Below are 18,221 nucleotides of genomic sequence, written 5' to 3' on the forward strand. Positions count from 1 at the left end.
ATTATGACAGATCCCATGGAAATTCAAAAGATCATAAATACCTACTTTGAAAATCTCTACTCACATAGAGTGAAAAACAGAAAAAATGGACAGATTTCTAGAACATATGAACTACCAAAGCTCAACCAAGAAGATATAGCAATTTTGAATAAGCCAATTTCAGGTATTGACATTGAAAATATAATTAAAAACTTACCAACAAAGAAAAGTCCAGGTCCTGATGGATTCACAGCTTAATTCTACAAGAAATTTAGAGAAGATTTGATGCCAATACTCCTTAAACTCTTCAATGAAATAGAAAAGGAAGCAATCATCCCTAAATCATTCCTGGAGGCAAAAACCAGAGAAAGACCCAGCCAAAAAGGAGAACTAGAGGCCAGTCTCACTAATAAACATTGATGAAAAGACTCTCAATAAAATATTGGCCAATAGAATGTAGAAAACCACAAAGAAGAGAATACATCATGACCAAGTGGTATTCATCCCAGAAATGCAGGGATGGTTTAACATATGCAAATCAATAAATGTAATATACCACATCAACAGAGCCAAAAACAAAAACCACATGGTCATCTCAATAGATGCAGAAAAACCTTTCCGTAAAGTCCAACACCTGTTCATGATAAAAACTTTTCAGAAACTCAGAATACATGGTGTCTACCTCAATCTTATAAAGGCCATCTATGACAAAACAACAGCCAACATTATACTAAATGGACAAAAACTGAAAGCTTTCACTTTAAAATCAGGAACAAGATAAGAATGTCCACTATCACCACTCCTATTCAATATAGTTCTAGAAACACTAGCCAGAGCAATCAGACAAGAGAAAGAAACAAAAAGAATAAAGATAGGAAAGAAAGAAGTTAAATTCTCACTATTTGCAGATGATATGATACTTTATATAGAAGATCCAAAAAACTCCATTAAAAGACTACTAGAAGTAATAAACAAATTCAGCAGTGTATCTGGATACAGAGTCAGTGCTCTAAAATCAATAGCATTCCTGTACACAAACAAAAAACTCACCGAGAGAGAAACTATGGAAATATCACCCTTCACAATAGCGTCTAAGAAAATGAAATACTTAGGAATCAACCTAACTAAGAATGTAAAAGACCTATATGCTGAAAATTATGTTACGCTAAAAAAGGAGATTGAAGAGGATATTAGAAAATGGAAGAATATTCCTTGCTCTTGACTAGGAAGAACAAACATTGTGAAAATGGCCATACTGCATAAACTCTTATACATATTTAATGTAATCCAAATCAAAACACTAGTAACATATCTCACAGATCTAGAGAAAACACTCCTCAAATTCATTTGGAAACAGAAGAAAACTAGAATAGCAAAGGCAATTCTGGGCAACAAAGGCAAGGCAGGAGGCATCTCAATTCCTGACTTGAAAACTATACTACAAAGCCACAGTGATAAAATCAGCATGGTACTGGCAAAGAAATAGAACCGAGGATCAATGTAACAGATCAAAAGATGCAAGCACAACTACAAAGACACTCAGCCACCTGATATTTGACAAAGGGCCTAAACATGTTCATTGGAATAAGGATAGCCTCTTTAATAAACGGTGTTGGAGGAGTAGAGCAAATATGGCAGATAGACAACAGCTGGCTACATAGACTCCCTGAGATAGTCAACTTAGAATTCAATATAATACATCATGGGGAACCCCAAACAGAGGGAGATGAATTATCTCATCCCAAGAAGAAACTAAGGTGAGAAAAACCAATTAAACATACAGTCCCGGTACTATTATTGGAACAGCTCAAGGTTTAGTGTTCCCAGTGCAGTGGATGACTTGCCAAGCTGTCCAAGGTATTGCCACTTCAAATCACAGGAGGAATGGAGGCACAGTCACACTAAGGTCGGGGATTGGACAGACGAAAGGAGAACTGAGCTGGCAGGGAGCCTGCATCAACAGTGACAAGAGTGGAGCCATTCCACAAAAAAGGAGCTCCAGCAGATGATATTCTGGGACCAGGCAGGACTGGCAAGTACAAAGCACAGCAGTGACTTCAGTCAATTGTTCCTTTCCTGAACAGGATTAGTGGATTGAGCTACGCCTGGGTCATGCAAACTGCCTGAGACCCAATAGGTTATCCGAAATCAATTCCCTACATTGGCACACACTAACCACACTACGGAGAGAAGCCTAAGAAGCTTGACTGATTCGGAGTGGAGACAGTGCATAGTAATACAGTGCAAGCCTCAGCAGCTTGACGGATCCAGAGAGGAGAGGCCAGCATACACCGCGCCTATCTGCAACTCACTAGCACACTGCAGTGGTGCTTCAGAAGAATTCTAACCAACAAGGAAAGAAAAGTAGTAAGAAATGTCAGAGTAAAAAAGGAGGTGGAACTGCCTTATCCTACTTTGAGCGTGGCCTCAAGCAATACCAATCTGAGAAAAGGACTGGTCATTAAAGCATCTGAGAAAATACAGCTTTGTCACCAAACTAATTGGTTAATTTTCCCCCAGTCAGATGGGAAGAAACCTAGGGGGCCATTAATTAAGAGTAATGGTTTATGCATGGCCAGGAATACTAAGGATCCTCAACTAGCAACAACAGATACTGCTACTAAAATGACCAAAATTAAAATGTATGGGGAAAAATTTAAAAACTTGACAGTTGGCATCATTACAATGAAATGTACCAGCAAATGTAAATTTGAACTATGAAATACCATTTTCATCAAAGAGTTTGGCTAATTACCAATTACTTAAATTTTTACCATTTTTGGCAAGAAGACTTCTTGTGGGAAAATAATTTCTCCATTTTTACTGGGAAAACAGAAATGCTCACATGCTTTTAGCAGGAGCCCAAACTATAATCTTTAATAAGGCATTTTAGCTGTATCTATCAAAATACAAATTGCACACCTTCTCTGACTCAGCAATAACCTTCTCTCAAAATTTATCCTACAGGGGCTGGAAGTATAGCTCAGTGGTACAGCACATAACTAGCATGTGTTAAACTCTGGGTTCCATTCCCAGTGCAACAACAAAAATTGAAACACAGAAGCAAGATTATATGTAGCATTATTTATAATAGTGAATGATTGAAGATGTATTTCCATCCTTAAGTGATTCACTAAATTCTGACACTACTATACAGGGGATATAGCACAGCGGCACAAGCACCTGCCTGGTAAGTGCAAGTTCCTGAATTTGATTCCTAGTACTGAAAAAAAAATGTTATACAACCACATGTGGTGGTGCATGCCTGTCATCCCAGCACTCAGGAGGCTGAAGGAGGAAGATCACCACAGAGTCCAAGACTATCCTGGACTACACAGGGAGACACTGTCTCAAACAATAACATAACATAAAATAACAACATAGAATAGCATAGCATAGCATAACATAATACATTATACAGCCATTTTTAAATGAAGTAAATATCCTTGTGTTAATGCAAGAGGAAGTACATAATATGTTGCACAGTGAAAAGTTGTAAAATACAACAACATGTAATAACACATTTTATTTTTTAAAACTATATATAAGTGTGTGGGTATTCCTATACATATATGTGAGTAATAAATGTATACACACACAGAAAAAGGTCTCAGAAGACATACTAAATTAAAAGCTACTTTTAATGAATGGGAATAAGAAGAAAGATTAAGAAATTTTTCATTTTTTACTTTACATATTTGTTGTTTGAATTTTGTCAGCTTTTATTTTTAAAATTTTATCACAATAAAACATTTTAACAAAATAAGCACATTTATAATCAGATCATGAAGTTATAATTATATATATTTTAAATATGAATAACCCTATATAGGTAAAAGGTGACTGTTGAAAAACTTCAGCTAAAAAACCAAAGATAAATTTAGGGCAATTGTGTAAAGCCAATTAACAGTTTCAGTGGGGGCACTCATGACTGGATACAATGGGATGTGAGCAAACAAAATGCAAACAGGGTAAATGAAGAGTCATTCACTTCTGGAAGAGAAAACTATGCTACATAAAACTCTATGATATTCAGCAAAAAAAAAGTTTTCACTTTTTGTATAGTATCACTCCCAGGGTTTATTGAACTCCTAGGCAAGGATGGCAATCAAAAAATCAGAGCTTGGGGGTGGTTCAGTAATGGGAATTGAGCCTAGGACCCTTGCACTGAACTACATCCCCAGTCATTTTTTGTTTTTTTATTTTCAGTCATGATCCGGCCACTAAATCTCTAAATTTCCCAAGTTTGGCTCAAATTTGCAATCCTCCTGCTTCAGCCTTTCAGAGCACTGGGATTATAGGCATGGATATAGTTCAGTGATAAAAGTATGTGCATGGTATGCATAAGCCTCTAGATTCAATCCCCAGCATCAAGAAAAAAATACCTCAGAGACCATTTAATCAAATTTCATTTTATATTTGCACAAACAGGGCTGAAGTGGTAAATGAGTTTGCTTAAGATCGTATAGCCAACTACAGAAGTCAGATTTCTATTCCAGCCTCAAATACTTCCTTTCAGATCTTCCCAAATCTTCAGTTATGACATAAGGTATTTTTCAGCTTATAAATATTAGCTACTCCTATATTTAAACTTTTAAAAATACATCAAAAATTTAAAACGTATATGCCTCCATTAGTGCAGATGTTAAATGAAAAGTTGCCTTGTTTAGAAAAGCATGATGGTACATCCCTGTAATCCCAGCACTCAGGAGGCTGAGGCAGGAGGATTACTGCAAGTTCCAAGGCCAGCATGAACTACAAAGTGAGTTCAAGGTTAGCCTGAAGTGCATAGCAAGATCCTATCTCAGAAAGATGAAGAGAAAGAGGAAGAAGAAGGGGGGGGGTGAGGGGGAGAAGGAGAGAGAGGAGGGGGAGGAGGAGGAGAAAGAAGAAAAAGAAAAAGAGGAAGAGGAGGAAAAAAAGAAAAAAGCAGGAGCCAGATGTGGTGGAGCATACCTGTAACCTCAGCACTCTGCAGACTGAGGAAGGCTAAGATTGGGTAACTTAGTAAGATCCTGTCTCAAAATACAGCAGGCATCTATGGCCATACCAAAATGTATGCACCTGATCTCTGAAAGGTTCTTGCCCTAGTATAAATTACTGTACAATTATGGAGGTGATCTAAAGTGGCAGAAGGCCAAAGTGGTAACACTTACCACTTCCTGCTTCTTCTTCAGCCCTAATTGCAACACCCCTTCTTGCTTGCCTGCACAGAGAATTCCCATGGGTTCCTCACATATCATCAATATCCGCCCCATGTGCCACTTCTGATCAGAGGTCATATAACCCTCTGCCTCTCTATATCTGGTCAAAGGAGACAGCCCAACCACCATGGGTTATTTGCTCCTTTCTACACCCTCAATAAACCTGTTCATTTTGTACTTTTTGCTTCTCTATTGCACCAGAATACTATAACAATCTCAAAATAAAAATAAAAAGGGCAGGGAATGTAGGCTAGTGCAAAGGCCCTAGTTTCAGTCCCAGCACCAAAAATCAGGTATAATAATAACATTTTTGTGAAAGTACATAAAATTTCTGGGAATCTAACTGCATTTTACTTTTGGAAAACTAGTTTTCTCCTTAATTCTAAACGATTTACAATGGGCAGTGCCTTTTAACCCCGTACCTTCAATTTCTCTAGATCAAGTAATTGATGACCTATATACACCTTAAAATCACCACAGCAATCACCTATTTAAAGGGAGCTTGTACTGATTTCAAGAACGCTTTTGTGATACGGATAATTATCCCCTATTTTTTCTGTTTCTAAGGAATGAATTCTCTCACCTTTGAAAGCACAGACAGACTAGATAGATGCAAACAAACAGAGCAGCAAGACAAAATAAACGTAAATTAAGCTGGATGCAGAAAGCATACATCTATAATCCTGGCTACTTGGGAGGCTGAGGTAGAAGGATTACATATTTGAGGCCAGCCTGGCAACACAGGGAAACCTTCATCCCAAAATGAATTGAATTAAATTGAATTGAAAAAAAATTTTGCATAAGAAAAAAAGGAATGGCGGTAGAGCAAAGATGGCAGATAGATAACAGCTGGCTACAGAGGCTCCCTGACATAGTCAACTTAGAATTCAATATAATACAGCATTGGGGAGCCCCAAAAAGAGGGAGATGAATTATCTCACCCCAAGAAGAAACCAAGATGAGAAGAACCAATCAAACATACAGTCCTGGTGCTATTATTGGAACTGCTAAAGATTCAGTGCTCCCGCCGCAGCAGGCAATTTGCTGAGCCATCTGAGGTCCCACCACTTTGACTCACTTGAGGGGCAGTCACACTGAGGTCGGGGGTTCAGCCAAATGAAGAGCTGAGCTGGCAGGGAGCCTGCATCAACCTGTGGTGAGTGATGGGACTGGAGCCATTCCACAGAGAAGGTGTCTCAGGCGGATGGCATTCTGGGACTGGACAGGACTGGCAAGTACAAGGGGCAGCAGTGACTTCAGTCAGTTGTTCCCTTCCTGAACAGGATTGCTGCAGTGAGCTAGGCCTGGGTCACACGACCTGGCTGAGACCCATTAGGTTATCCAGAATCAATTCCGTACGGTGGTGGCACACACTAATGCAGTGAAGCCTCAGAAGTTTGACTAACCGAGAGGGGAAGGGGCACATAGTAATACAGTGCAGGCCTCAGCAGCTTGACTGATCCAGAGGGGAGGGGCCAGCATACACTGCCCCTGTCTGAAACTCATTAGCACACTGCAGTGGGAAGGGTTACCTAGCTAGCATGCTTCAGAATTATAACCAACAAAGAAAGAAACTGGGGACTCCTGGAAGAAACAAAAAAGATAGGAAGAGGAAGCAACAACAAAAAAGTCCCCAGGTCCCAACCCTGAGAACACTGACCCAGGACAGGTAAATACAAAGGAGAATGAGAACAGCAAACAAGCAATATCAGACACAGCACCAGTGGACATAAAGAGATATCTTCGGGACCTCATAGATGAGTTCAAAAGTGAAATATTTAGTCAAGTAAAGCAAGATATAAGAAGATTAATAAAAGAGATGCTAAGCACCCCTCAAACAGACACAAACAGAAGAAGGGAAGAACTCAAACAAAGGAGAGAACCATTTGGTGAAGAATATAAACAAAATATAGAACACATGAAGCAGATTCAAAGAGATTACCAGGAAATTTAAAACTCTATGGAAAGATGCCAAACCTGCATGAAAGAAACTAAGGATAGATTATCCAAGCTGGAGGACAGTTTTGCAATGTGGGATTATGAAAGGAAAAGCTTTTTAAAAATAACAAGGAACAAGCAGTAACAATACAAAGGCTAGAAGACGACAAGAAGATCTACAACTTGACAATAAAGAATGTGAATGAAGAAGCAGGGGCACAAACAAAGGAGCTTCAAAGGCTACTCACAGAAATAATTAAGGAAAACTTCCCAAACATAGGGAAAGGAAATGATATTCTGATGTACGAGGCATACAGAACTCCAGCCACCTACAACCAAAACAGAGCTACATCCAGGCATATAATAATCAAGATCCCAGAAATTCAATATAAGAACACAATATTAAAAGCTGTTAAAGACAAGAAACAGATCACCTATAAAGGAAGGCCCATCAGAATAACGGCATAGTTCTCGACACAAAGCATCAAGTCAAGAAGAACCCGGAGTAAAATATTCCAAGCCCTGAAAGAAAATAACCTCTAACCCAAATTGATATACCCTGCTAAACTGTCTCTAGAAATTAATGGAGAAACAAAGATGCTTCCAAGACAAAGAGGAACTTGGGAACTTCACAATCACCAACCCAACTCTACAAAGAATATTGCAGGGCATTCTACTGAGAGAGAAAAGTACTAAGATTCCAGGAACAGTGGAAGAGAAGCCTCAATGACTGGAGCAGAAAACAGAATGAAGAAGATAAGCAGACAACTGATGACAAAAAAAAGAGCATAAGAGAAATGAGGCAGAGAAGGTTGGTTATAATCTCTAATATAGGTGGCCTTGATACACTAAATTAAAAAAAAAGAATCACATGTGGAGCAGATCAGGAGGCAGGGTCCACCAAGATGATATTTATAGGAAATTTAATTAACATGAAAAAGAGTACATGGACTGAAAATCAAATATGAGAAAACAATGCTCTATGTGACAGAGAACCAGAGAGTAATAGGGGCAACTAGACCAATATTTGTGGATAGGGTAAAAAGACAGGCTTTAATAGGTAAAGGAACACAATTAGAGATCAAGTCCAGGAGAGACAAGGTTCGGAATCACTTACGTAAATAGCAGGTTGCCCCCCACCAATTTAAAACCAAGGGTCTTGGTCAGACCCAAAAATGCACAGTGTACCCTGGGGAAGTGAAAGGGGAGGGAGAGTCTTAAAAAAGATGGCAGAAAATATTGTTAATAGTGTATCAGGATTTAAAACCCACATTACTCGTACCACTCTGCTTAGATAGATTTTATTCTTTTTTTGATAGATTTTATTCTGTCCCAGTTGTCTACTTGCATTAGATTCAAGGGCACAGACAGCTATCCCAAAAACATCAGGATATAGCACACTAATCATCTTTAATTTCATATTACCTTAATCTAGAGCCCTGTATGACTTGTACTGTTTTATCATGACTGATCTTAGTTAAATCTAGTTTGTTTGATTGCTGATTTTATTCAAAACTGGTGATTGATAGTATCAAGTCTGAGAGTATAGGCAACTACACTGAAGATGACAAGACTCTACAATACACATTCTGGTTAAATAACTGCCTGCCTTTGAAGTTTTATACTATATACAAAGTTCTGTTTTTATTAATATTGTTACATACTGATATATTCAATTATACTATGTCTGATGATATAGCCAATTCTATTGAAGATAACAAGAGATAACACAGGAACTATGGTAGAACTCCTTGTACAACCGTCTTATATGTCTTTTTCGTTTCATGTGTTTATAGGAATATGTTTTGTTTTGTCTTGCTTTGATTTGTTTCTCCAATATAGAAAGGATAACAATACATGTTAAGACTCATGCATGTGTAGAATTTATAAACAGTTTATGAGAACTGATCTTATGACACATGATGAAATGAACAGATACTTTGAAGAAAGAAACACTAAAGTACCCAGTGCTGATCCTGGAGGGTCATAATGTAACACCCAGAAATAGTACTATTCTTTGTTCAGAGTGATATTAGACTGCTTGGGTTTCTTCTATCTCAACATAAATGAAGATATGGATAACTGCATGTATGTTTAAGTGTATAGGCTTTATAACCATATTACCAAGTTTTTGATGGATAGTTGAACAGAACTGTTTGCCATCTCGCTGTTTGAATTCTCACTTTATATGTTCCACTTTTGTATCTTGAACAACTATTTGTAAAAGGACATTATGTAAACATTAACTAGTGATTTCTTTTTATTTTTTCCTCTGAATGTATGTATTAGTTCTGCTCATTTTCTGTTTTGTTTAGTCTTTAAATATTTTTTTTAATTTTTTAAAAAAGGAATAAAGGGTGGTAGTTGGTGAGGAAGGAAATAGCAGAGAACCACAACCTAATTTAGTCAAAAAGAGTTTGTATTTTAAAAGTAAGCTTAAAGACTGAGACAGGAGGATTGCTGTGAGTTTGGAGACAACCTGGGTTACATAGTGTGTTCAAGGTCAGGGTGAACTACACAGTAAGATTCTGTCTCAAAAACCAAAAAAAATTAAAGATAAAAAAGTAAACATGAATACTATGATATATAAATTAAATAACACCCACATAACATGTACGTTTTAACTAAAGTGATAATTCAGTTTTAGACTCCATGACTTAGGCATATGGAAGGACCTTAGAGAGATTTTATAATAAAAATAAAAGGGTTAAAACATGATCCAAATGAAGAACAATTAGAACTGTTACTGTATCTAAGAAAAGCCATGTTCTCAAGAATATGAAAGAAGTCCAATTCAGTGACCACTTAAGTCTGCATTTCCACTGCAGAAAGTAATTTTACTTAAGTAAAATTACAGCATGTGTTTCAACACAGATGTGTCTTACCTGGAATACCTATCAAATAAAAAATCCAAAGAATCCTGAATGTTATTCACCTCTCCCAGTTTACTAGGTCAACTCCATCTCAAAGAGTGGGTCAAAGGGTAGATAAGGCACCTTTGGAAAATGAAGCTTTAGATTCCTTTTAGTTCTAGCTATGTTGAAAATTTGTTGTTGACCTCTGTCTCCCAGATCCGACTGTAAGGTTGAGCCCTTTCTATGCTGTGGAGAAGAGAATTCAAAAGTAGTCAACACCAAGAAACATGGGAAAACTTAAATTTCTTAGAAAATGATGCTTTACTTCAGTATTCATGGGTAAGAGGGCTTGGATTTAGGGCTATTGTAGGATCTGGTTAGCATGCTAAAATCACCAATTTGACTCTAAAGAGAAAATTTAACTGGCTTGATATTTAAAACAGGGAAAAAAGCAAAGGGGACCAGAGATTAAGCTCAGTGGATAAGCATCTGCCTGGCAAGCATGAGGTTGTGAGTTCAATTTCTGGTACAGAAAAAAGAAAAAAACTAAAAAACAGAACAAGGAATACTGGACTGTTAACCAGATGTGCCTGAACCTGTCATCTTACTTTGTCTCCAACATTTTATTGTTTTATACAATACAGAAATCTCTTGAACTAAAGTCTAAGGTCTATGAAGAAATCTGATCATATTTTACTTGTACCACAACCACCACCCCATTCCACTCCCAACCCAGTTTTTAGCAAAAGGCTGGGAACACACAATACTATTAAATAACACTTTTTAAACTAATGTCAAAGATGGAGGAGCAGTAAGTAGCAGAGAAAACAGCCTCTCTGACAGTCACCACTCAGACACCGGTCTACAAAATCGTGAATAAGACAAGATGGAAGGAAGTGGGTCCCCTGGACCCAGAAAGAATATGAAGTGTGAATTGAAGCCCACAGAGAGAGTGAAAAGTAAAACTTCAAAAACGAAGAAAATGGTAGCCAGCAGTGCCGTTGCCCTGAGACAGGACTCACTGCACAAGAGGAGTTGTTGCAATCTGTGGATGCACTGTCACAGTGACTGGGACTGCTGGTGATCCTGGAGGCCTCTGTAGAAAGATGCAGCAATGGAAGGGAATGGCAGACATGGAGAACTGCACTGGCTTGCACTGAGTGCAGAGGACTCACTCCTCCCATGGGAGAGGGCAATTACCTGGGAGCCATTTTGGAGTCAGGTCAGATAAGCCCAGAATCCAGAACTGCTGCCAGCTTCCTCTAGCAGCTCCTAGCTGGGTGCAGACCAGTGGAAATTTCTTGGACTGCAGCAAATCCAATGAGTCTGGTCTCAGGGAAGGCCTGCTAAGGTCATCTACTATTTTGCCATAAAGCAATTGCTGCTTTGCTGGGATAGAGAGGCACAATTTGGGACTCTGTCTCCACAGGCTGTCTGCTAGCAAAACCAGAGTGAATCCTGGAAGTGGACTGTTTTTCTTTTTCATTTTTTTTTCTCTTTTTCCTTCATTGGTTATATATGAGTGCAAATGCGGTTCTTAACCACTTTGTGGGTGTGGTACTGTTCTGTTCTTACTTTTATCTATTCCATCTCTTTTCCTTCAGTCTTCTGCACCAGTTTCCCCAAATTGGCATGATCCACCTTTGTTTTCCAACTTTACTTCTAATCTCCTTCTCTTCTTCCACTTCTACACTTTGTCCATAATCCATTTTAAAGTTTAACCCTCGAGGTCAAAACTGGCACATCATAGACTTCTATACTGCATATAATTATCTGGTTTTACATTTTGTTAGGATACAGGGATTTAGATCAGTGGCATAAGTGACTACCTGTTTTACATTTTGTTATATAATCACAAATCTAGTTCACATGGCTAAAAGTTGTAAATTAAGGGTTAGATTAGTTTGTTTTTTCTAGGCTATGTTGGTTGCTACTGGTACCACTACAGCCAAAACTGACATAATTGTTCTAAACAGCTGTTGGTCCTGATAATTCACAACTGAGATTAACTAAGGGTTACAGAAAATATGGTGACATAGTGCCAAAGAACCAGGGACTAGGCCAAATGAGCGACAACTTCTCATCTACAACAAACTAAGGAGGTAAAAACTTCCAACAGACCCAAAACCCAAAAACCAGCTACACCTAGAAGATACCTCGGAGAAGTAATCATCACATAAGAGTCCTAAATACTACCAGTAAAGCAACCCACCATAGGCAACTGACAAGCATCACCCCGGAAATTAAACTAATAAAAGAAAAGAAATGAGAAGATACGTAAACAAGATGCAACCCCGGACATTCAGTTCATCAAAGGCAAATCCACAGGGCTATGAGGTGGAACAATGTGAAAGCCAGTGACCAGGTCTCTCTGAAGTAGAAACAACAAAGCAACTGAATGAGGCTCTGCAAAAAATATCAGAAATAACCTCTGAGATAACTACAGAGATTGCCAAAATACACACTACTCTTTGCGACATTAGAGAAGACACAGACAAAAAAATAGATGAGAATAAGAAAATTATGGAAGCACAACTTAGGAAACAAATGGAACCCAGAACACAAATTCAAGCAAATATCCAGGAAAATAAAAACTCCATTGAAAGTATTTGAAGTAGGGGCTGGGGATTTAGCTCAGTGGCATAAGCGCCTGCCTTGCAAGCACGCAGTCGTGAGTTCAATCCTTGGTACCGATTAAAAAAAAAAAAAGAAAGAAAGTATTTGAAGCTGATTAGGACAATGTGAGGACAGGGTCTCAGATACTGAAGACAGACAGGCTTGCAGTTAGTGACCAGGAAAAGAAAGATTTCTCAAAACTAGCACACACCATGAGAAATCAATCCAGCAGCTGCTAGATGATACAAAAAAGAAACTTAAGATTAACTTAAATTGGGCCAGGGATATAGCTAAGTGTCACACAGCCTGCCTGGCAGGCACAGGGTCATAAGCTTGATTCCTAGTACCAAAAAAACTTAATTTGAGTCAATTAACAACAGGAGATACCACAAATGACATTAAAAAATGTTCATAGACATCATGTTGGAAAACTTTCTGGTAGAGAAAAAGAATTTGACATACAAATAAGTGAGACATATAGAACTCCAATTAGCAATGTTCAAAAACAATCTATAGCCAGACATATCATAGTCAAGACTCCAGATATTCTCACAAAAATAGAATCCTAAAAGCTGTTAGAGAAAAGTATCACCTACAAAGGAAAGCCCAGCTGACTTCTCAGCACAAACTCTCAAGTCAAAAAGAGCTTGAAGTAAAGTACTCCAAGTTCTAAAGGACAACAACTTTCAACCCAGATTAATGTACCACACAAAATTATCTTTCAAAATTGACGGAGAAATAAGATACTTCCATGACAAAGAACATCTGAGGAAATTTATGACCACCAAACCACCACTCCAAAATGTCCTGAAAGACATTCTACAAAGAGATAATAAGGACTACAGCTCCATGAACCCCAACAGAGGGGATCCACCAGGAAAAGCAAACAATTAGAGGGGGAAATTGAGGGACCCAACAACAGGAAAATAACATGACAAGGATAAGTCAATACATATTAGTTTTAACCATCAATAGTAAGGGTCTCAGGGGCTGGGGATTTAGCTCAGCAGCATAAGCATCTGCTTTGGAAGCAGGCAGTCGTGAGTTCAATCCCCGGTACCAATAAAAAGGAAAAAAGACAAAAAAAAAATAGTAAGGGTCTCAATTCACGAATCAAAAGATGCAGACTACCAGAAAGAGTCAAGAAGCAAGATCCAACAATATGCTTCATACCACAAACACATTTAATTCAAACAGAAATTCATAGACTAAAAGTCAAAGAATGGAAAACAATACTCCATGCAACAGGAACCCAGAAAAAAGCAGGGGAAAATATTCTATTTGCAGACAAAGTGAATTTCAAGCCGAGACTGATTAAGAGAGATAAAGAAGGTCACTATATCCTTGCAAAGGGAGCAATCCAAGAGATAACAATCATAAATATATATGCAACAAATACCAGCACACCAAACTATATATTATATATAATATATTAATAATATAATAATTATTAATGGATGTGAAAAATCAAGCCATAATACAAGTGTATTGGGAATTCTCAAACACCCCACTGTCACAAAATAAAGGATCAACTAGACAAAAAATGGATAATGATATATTACAATTATATCAAACTTTTGAGCAAATGAACTTAGTGGATGTCTAAACAGTGTTCCACCCCAAAACATCAGAATATACATTCTTCTCAGCTGCACACAGGACATTCTCCAAAACAGACCATATACCTTGTCTGACAAGAGAGGTCATGAATTTGATTCCCAGTACCAAAAAAAAAAAAAAAAAAAAAAAAAAAAAATATATATATATATATATATATATATATATACACACATACCATGTATTGGCTCATAGAACATCCTTAAGTAAATGCAAAGGAATTGATATTACCCCATGCATACTATCAGACCACAGTGCAATGAAATTGGAAATCCATGCCAAAGGAAACCACAAGAAATTCGTAAATACATGGAACTTAAATAGCACCCTACTGAACAACCTATGGGTCACAGATGAAATTAAAGAAATTAGATTGCTTTTATAGTTGAATGATAACGTCAGTACAACATATCAGGACTTGTGGGACACAATGAAAACAGTCTTAAGAGGGAAATTTATAGAGCAAATACCCATATCAGGAGAAGAGCAAGCACATATAAACTTAATGTTGAACCTCAAACTTCTAGAAAATGAAGAGCAGGCTAAACCAAAAACTTGTACAAACGATGAAAATATGAAGATCATAGCAGAAATTAACACACTAGAGTCTAAAAAACAATACAAAGAATCAATGAATCAAAGAGTTGGTTCTCTGAAAGATTAAATAAAATTGAAAAACCCTTAACCAAACTTATCCAAAAAAGGAAAGAAAATACTCAAATCCACACAATTAGAATGAAAAGGGCAAAATCACAACAGACCCTTGCAGAAATCCAAAAAATCATCTATAACTCCTTTAAAAACTTGTATTCTAACAAGATGGAAAATACAGAAGAAATGGAAAGATACATATGAATTACCAAAGCCGAATCAAGAAGATGTAAAAATCCTAAATAACCCAATATTGATAAAATGAAATTAAAGATGCAATTAAAAACCTGTCAATAAAGAAAAGCCCAGGTCCTGACAGATTCATTGCTCAATTCTATATGAAATTTAGAGAAGACCTAACACCACTACTTCTCAAACTCTTTACAAAACCTGAAAGCTTTCACTCTAAAATCAGGAACAAGACAAGGATGCCCACTGTCTCCACTCTTACTCAACATAGTCCTGGAAACATTAGCTGGAGCAACTAGACAAGAGAAAGAAATGAAAGGAATAAAGATAGGAAAGAAAGAAGTTAAACTATTGTTATTTGCAGATGACATGATACTCAACTTAGAAGACCCCAAAAACTCCACCAAAACACTGCTACATTTAATAAGCAAATTCAATAACGTAGCTGGTTACAAAGTCAACACTCAAAAATCAATAGCCTTCCTGTACACGAATAACAAACTCACTGACAGAGAAATCAAGGAAACAATACCTTTTATAACAGCATCCAAAAAAATGAAATACCAGGCCAAAGATTTAGCTCAGTGGCATAAGTGCCAGCCTGGCAAGCGTAAGATTGTGAGTTTGATCCCTGGTAACAAAAGAAAAAAAAAAAGAAATACCTAGGAATCAATATAACAAAGGAGGCAAAAGACTTCTACATTGAAAACTACAGTACTTTGAAAAAGGAGACTGAAGAGGATATTAGAAAATGAAAAGATATCCCATGCTCTTGGATAGGAAGAACCAATATAGTGAAAATGGCCATAATTCCAAAAAATGTTATACAGATTCAATGTAATCCCAATGAAAATTCCAATAGTATCTCTCACAGAATTAAAGAAAACAATCCTAAAATTCATCTGGAATAGAAGAGACCTAGGATAGCAAAAGCAATCCTGGACAACAAAGACAAGACTGGGGACATCACAATCCCTGACTTGAAATTATACTAGAAATCTACTATGATAAAAACAGTACAGAACTGGTAAAAAAAATCAGACCCAAAGATCAATGGAACAGTTAAAAGATGCAAAAACAATTGCAGACACACTAAGCCACCTTATCTTTTTTTTTTTTTTGTCTCTTTCCTTTTTATCGGTACAAGGGATCAAACTCACGACCGCCTGCTTGCAAGGCAGGCGCTTATGCCGCTGAGCTAAATCACCAGCCCCCAAGCCACCTTATCTTAGACAAAGGTGTCAAACACATTCACTGGAAGAAAGATAGCCTCTCTAATAAATGGAACTGGAAAAACTAGCTCTACACATGCCAAAGATTAAAATCAGACCCCTATCTTTCACCATGTACTAAGCTAAAATCAGGATGGACCAAAGATCTTAATATTAAAACAGAAATATTGCATCTGCTGAAAGATAGAGTAGGCAAAACTCTTGAAGACACTAATATAGGCAAAGACTTTATGAGCAAAACCCTGATTGCTCAGAAACTATCACAAACAATCCACAAGTGGGATCTCATTCTACTAAAAAGCTTTTGCACAGCAAGAGAAACCACCAACAGAGTGAAGACAATACACAACATGGGAGAAAATATTTTCTAGCTGTTCCTCAAAGGACTACTATCAAGAACACATAAAGAACTCAAAGAAAAAATCAGTCATCCCAGATTTAAAGACCCAATCCAAAAATGGGCATCTGAGATGAATACTTATTTCTCAGATAAAGAAATACAAACAGCAAATAAATATGTGAAAAAATGTTCAGTATCATTCGAGATGCAAATTAAAACAACACTGAGATTCCATTTCATCAAAGAAAAAATGACTATTATCAAGAAATCAAGCAATAACAAATGCTGGAGAGGCTGTGGGGGAAAAGGAACCCATCTCCATTGTTGGTGGGAATGCAGACTGGTGCAACCACTACAGAAATCAATGTGGAGATTCCTCAGAAAAACAATGACTAGAGGTCCTATTTGACTCAGGTATTCCCCTTTGGGGTATCTTCCCAAAAGAATTAAAAACGGCATACCACAGTCATGTATGTACATCCATATTTATAGCAGCACAGTTTGTAATAGCCAGATCTTGAACAACCTAGATGCCCATCAACTGAGGAATGGATAAATAAAGATGTGGTATTTCTATGCAACAGACTACTACTCAGCCATAAAGGATAAACTGGAGACTTTTACAGGTAAATGGATGCATCTTGAGAACATACTCATTAGTGAGGTAAGACACACATATGTAATCATCATATTGTTGGCATTAGTGTGAGAACCTGAAAAACACGTATGTGCATGTATATGTATATAAAAATAATAAGATAGTTGATTTCTCTGAGTTCACTGAAGAGAAAGACTTGTGCTGGTGTTCAGACAACTGAATGCAGATGTCTTGTGCTGTGGGTGAATGATTTAGGGATGACAATGTTCAATGTATGTACCATTGTTGCCCCTGATTGACGTTTTGAAATTTTGTTGTATTTTTTTCTTCTAATTTTATCCTTAAAATACAATGGATTTTTATCAGATAAAAATTAATATCATATGCCCAAGATTTTAAAACTTTATTTTACAGCTGTTTTTTTCTAGTTACTCACCAGTTCATTCTCTAATACTGCTGCCTATAAAAAGTTATACCTCTTTACTCTCCCTTTATCAGATCCAAATGACTATTCTTCCATCCTCTCAGATATTTTTAATCATTTCATTCTTCAACCACCAAAAATCTCTTAACCTTCTTCGAGACATTATGGTGGCCATTGCTGATTTCCTATCATCTTCGTTTTGAAGTCTAATCATGCTTCTGTTCTTCTGTTTTGATTGGTTCTATACAGTTGCTTTATTTGATGTTATTATGCATGATAGTATAGACAACTTTTTTGAGGAAAGTAAGATATTATAGCAGCCATTGTTCATTTCCTGTTATCTGGTTTTGAAATAGTGTAATGCTTTCATTCTTTTGAGTGGTTTTATACTATTTTGTTATGCTTGATATTATTGTGTGTGAAGGTATGGTCAACTATTTAGAAGAAAACAAGAGACATAAAGGTAGCCACTGTTGATAATCCTGTTGTCTTGTGAAGTCGTGTGTTGCTTGCATTGTTATGTTCTAATTTATTTTGTTTTCTTTTGTTTTATTCTCTTTAAAATAAAAAATACATAT

At 37.1% G+C, this 18,221-nt stretch overlaps 1 protein-coding gene across 1 annotated transcript in view; it reads right to left on the reverse strand.

Moving 5' to 3' along the window:
• Nucleotides 1-14,335, reverse strand: part of LOC134475457 (endogenous retrovirus group K member 7 Gag polyprotein-like) — a 35,120-nt gene extending 20,785 nt beyond the window's left edge. The window contains exon 1 of the mRNA XM_063246042.1: nt 197-14,335. The gene's annotated coding sequence lies outside the window, so the exon portion shown is untranslated. The remainder of the gene's footprint in view (nt 1-196) is intronic.
• Nucleotides 14,336-18,221: the final 3,886 nt, after the last annotated feature.

This window comes from Cavia porcellus, unplaced genomic scaffold (genome assembly GCF_034190915.1).
Source record: "Cavia porcellus strain 051 isolate PalLab524CR breed Dunkin Hartley unplaced genomic scaffold, mCavPor4.1 scaffold_3, whole genome shotgun sequence".
NCBI classification, from domain to species: Eukaryota; Metazoa; Chordata; class Mammalia; order Rodentia; family Caviidae; genus Cavia; species Cavia porcellus.